Raw genomic sequence first — 4,443 nt, 5'->3', positions numbered from 1 at the left:
GAATTTAGAAGTTTAGATAAAAAGTATTTATTAAAGTTTTCATAGGTTTGTTTTAACGCCAGTTTGTGTTACCTAACTATGTAACTTAATTCATTCTAATTAAAGAGAGCCACGGATTTGCCAATAACAGGCCCTTAAAATGTTTGCTATAGATCGACTAAAATGTACATTAATTGGATTGGATACACTTAAATCCAATTTAGATCAGTCTTAATATTTTTTAAGATTTTAAATAGCAGAGATGGACTTAAGGGGGAGGGGTGGTAAAAAAAAGAAAAAATAAAGAAAAAATAAAAATTGACAGCCCAAATGCATCAGGTTATTTTAGGGCGTCAAGAAAAGACAAATTTCCTCTAAGATGGTGTTTTCTCGATCCACTTTCGCCCCCTCCCCTTCTCCCCTTTTTTCCGGCCCCGGTCCTCCCCTTTTCGGACATCTCTGGATTTCCCCCTGAATTGGCCTGCATGCCAGAAGCTAAAGAACATAGGCTATTTATTTTTAACATTGTTCTGTGTATATCATTTGAATTTATTCAATTTCAAACGAATGAGCGCTGATTTTGGTATAAATTTTGTAGTATTTCAAACGAATGTACCCCGCACTGTAGTCTTCTAATCGGATTAAAATCTGGCCGAATTTTGGCCGATATCGAAAAAAAGTTTGGCCGAATTTGGCCGTGAGATGGCGTGTGTTTGGCCGTGAAGCCTGTCGACTATCTGGCAACCCTGATCGAATACATTGCGGTTAGCGCTCTAGTATTCTTATTATACCTCTATGGTCTTGGATCAACTCTTGTGAATTCGCAGGCGAAGCCTCCGCGACCACCGCGCACCGCGTCGAAGTTCGAACAATTGGCGTTCGCGTGTTACTACAAATTCGTTTGCATGTTCACATTGGCTATGTTCTCACACGGCAGCTAACGGTTTGCAGGATCCGGATCCCGATCCGGATACCAACAATATGATGATCGAATCACTGGCCAATAACAATCTGGAAAATATAAACGTGTACGTGTGATTGGTTTATGATAGAAACGCCCTCAACTTGCTAACCGATAGCGCTTGCTAACCGTTAGCGTATCCGGATACCGCTAACGGTTAGCGCTAATTCCGATCGGGCGTTCTCACGCAGGTGCTAACGGTTAGCGCTAACGGTTAGCTCCCGATCCGGATACTAGGGATCTCGTGAGAACCAGGCTATTGGAAACGCAAGTCGCGTCTTCGATTTAGTAGCGCGCGCCCGGATTTCGACGCGAAATTCGCTTGATCGTGTTCAGTGGGAACCGGCCTTAAAGCAGCAATCGAAGTTAAAGTAAATAGCGCCACACTTCATAGCCTGACGCAATAGGATATTTATAGACAGGAAAAAATTCCGACAAGATCAATTCTATAGTACTCTTAGTAGACCGTGGGTTGAGGATCGAAAACGTTCAATTCTGTAACCCACCAATCCGGGCTACCTGGCTTTTGCACAAAAATGTCAATACTATTAAATTGTAACATAATTTGATTGTCGGCAATCGTGAATGGGGAAACTGTAACCAAAAATGAGAATTTATATCAAAAAGTTGCTACTTAACTATAGCCAATCAGAAGACGACTAACAATGACGTTTGGCTTAGCTGCAAGGCCCTCAGCCAATCACAAACTACCTTCTATGCCATTTGTCCAATGTAAATAGTAAACAACACACTCCACTTGCAAGTATGGCGTTGGCCAGAAGTTCTTCAAATGATAAATCTGAGCCGGTTTCAGGCATGTTTTTGTGATACATGTTGTAAGAACCTAGAGTATGGTTGTGTCATTATGCGTAAACAGCTTAAAAGAAATTTAAGGATGTGCAACTCTGTGGAAAACAACAAATACGAGTCCTCAGTTAAGGCCTATTAAGTTTCCGTCGAAGCTGATGAATAGCCTACATATATAACGAAGGGGATCTCAGGGATGGTGGTGCAAGTAGTAGTAGTCAAAATTGCACCGAATCTGTTTAAAGGTACGTGTGTGGTTACATCATGGACCTATTAATTAATAGGTCCATGGTTACATATAACGTTAAAATGGTATAAGCACTAAGCGTCTCTCTATCACACCACACACACACAGACAGGAAGCCCTGCCTTTTCCTCAAACTGGGGTACTATCGACAGCAAAATAACCACAGAGTATTGTGAATCAAATTCGATGATGTTATATTGTAATAAGCATATTGAGACAATAATGTTGGCAATGAATCGACCCAGCATAAACAACTGACCATGAAGACAAATCAAGAATAGCCATCCACAATTATATAGCAACTATTTACTACCTGTCTCTTATACACATCTAGATGTGTATAAGAGACAGACATTTGATTTTGCAAAAATGGCAAAGTAGGTCTAATCTGGGTAGTAAAAAATATGAAAATGTTTTCATTTCATTAGGTAGCGACACAATTAGAGAAGCAGAATTTTTTTACGTTGTATTTATGCATGAATAAAAATACCCCATGAACACGATATATTTTCTTACACTATAAAAATTATACAAACAGTGATGCAAATTTTCAAATAGATAATTTAATTTTTCAGCAATTTAATAAAGCTAATTTTAATATAAAAGAATATACCAAGAGTGTAAGCCAATAGCATGTAGCCAAGACTAACTAGACATCGCTTGCAAGTGCAAGCATAGAAAAGGTTTAGTATTGACTCGAGGTTAATATAAAAAAAAACAAAGTTGACCATAAAGTTCTTTTTTAAGAAATTAAAGAAATACCTTGTTGTGACTAAGTTATTATAAACACAAAATTTTGTAAAAAAAAAAGTTATGTCTTGCAATTAGTCATGATTGCAATGCCAACCGGATTTTCATTAATTTTTAATTTTGCATAAATACTCACCCTCACGATTTTCCTCAACAATTTCCTGGGACGCCAACTGTACAAGTTCCTTTATTTTTGGATTTTGATGTTGGTGTTTAGCAATTAAGAAAAGTTTTTCATTGTATTTCTGAATTCCCGATTTCAGTTTTTTGGGAAGAGCTTCCAGCGAAATTCGTCTGAATTCCTTAAGTACCTGTGAAAAAATTGTTTAGTAAATTTTTAGTATTATTATTAATTGTTTTTGGTCTTTACACACATATTGACAATAAATACAGGAAAAAACATTAATATTGTACATTTCTGCCATTATTACTTCTATGCCTAGATACGCCTAGGCCTAAGTCTAGGACTATTCTGACTTTTTCCTAACCTTTCTGGCCTAGGCCCCTAGGACTAGTATAGTGCGAACACACGGCCCAGCAGGGAGTGCAGCAATTGACAGGTCAGCAAGACATAGCAGGAGGAGGATGCTCCTGCTGTGTGTGGCTGGCTCTGATCAAGGCCTAATTATCTTTCATACTGCTGCTAAACTAGGCATAGGCCTAACCTACAGTTATCTGATGACTTTCAAACATATTATTTGTACAAATATGATCATATAAAGTTAAAATAATGTTTACCTGTTAGTTAAAAGGCCGTTTTAAATGAAAATGCTAGCTAGCTGACAGTCCGGAGATGAAAAGAGCGGGGAAAAAATACGGTTGCACATGCGCACGTTATTCGTGATAACTTGTCATCTGAAGTACTAACTTGTCAGTGTGACGCAAGCAACTTGTAATTTTCCAATGACAAGACAGGTTCTTGTCATACTGACAAGAAGTTAGGAATGTATGTTTTCAGTGTGGGATGCAACTGGCTGAACTGAGGTATATTAAAATATATTTGTTTCACCTTATTGGAATCATCAATTATTGCTTTACTTTTATTCATTAATTCCGTCCATATTACCAAGGTCTTCAAGCAGTTAAACAAAAATCAACAGGCATGGCAAGAAATACTGATTAATGTTATTTATTTACATTGCATGCAAATAAAAACATTTTGAAATTTTACATCAGGCTCAATGTGTTCTTATTTTTTGAAGTAATTCAGCCTCAGTTTTCTTTTAAAATGTACATTTTTTTAATTATAGAAAAAAAATCGATTCCAAATAGATTCAAAATATATTATATATTTACAGGAATTTCCTGTCTCATTCAAAGTCGATGAACATTACTTACTTGCCCTTCCTACTAGTACTATGCATTCACATACACATGTACACATTCAGTACAGCACGGTCGACTTTGGCTTAAAAACAGTCGACAGAAGACGGGAAATGCAATTTACTACCTCTAAAATCTTACAACTATTACCAATGTATTTTATTTAAAGGCTGGTATACTTATATCATATATTGAAATATTCCACTAAAACCGGAGAACTTTCGTCCAAATTGCTACACATTGTCACTTTCCTCGCGACAATGTTTACATTAGTTACCGAGTTTACAAGAACGTTTGTGATTGGCTAATAGCGTCTCATCAATGCTTAACAGGTATGGTAAGTGTGCTGTGATTGGGTACTGCTTTCGTGAACGAC

The 4,443-nt window shown here is 37.2% G+C and overlaps 1 long non-coding RNA gene across 1 annotated transcript; it reads right to left on the bottom strand.

Annotated features, from left to right (window-relative positions):
• Positions 1-2,940: 2,940 nt before the first annotated feature.
• Positions 2,941-3,648, bottom strand: LOC117115139. Its single transcript, XR_004446495.1, has 2 exons — positions 3,483-3,648; positions 2,941-3,055 (listed from the first exon to the last, which is right to left on the bottom strand). It is a non-coding gene; the product is annotated as an uncharacterized LOC117115139 (long non-coding RNA).
• Positions 3,649-4,443: the final 795 nt, after the last annotated feature.

The sequence above is a fragment of the Anneissia japonica genome, unplaced genomic scaffold (genome assembly GCF_011630105.1).
Source record: "Anneissia japonica isolate Jap-2015-1 unplaced genomic scaffold, ASM1163010v1 scaffold24_len2511860_cov200, whole genome shotgun sequence".
Lineage (NCBI taxonomy): Eukaryota > Metazoa > Echinodermata > Crinoidea > Comatulida > Comatulidae > Anneissia > Anneissia japonica.
This window is presented reverse-complemented; position numbering and strand designations above follow the sequence as displayed.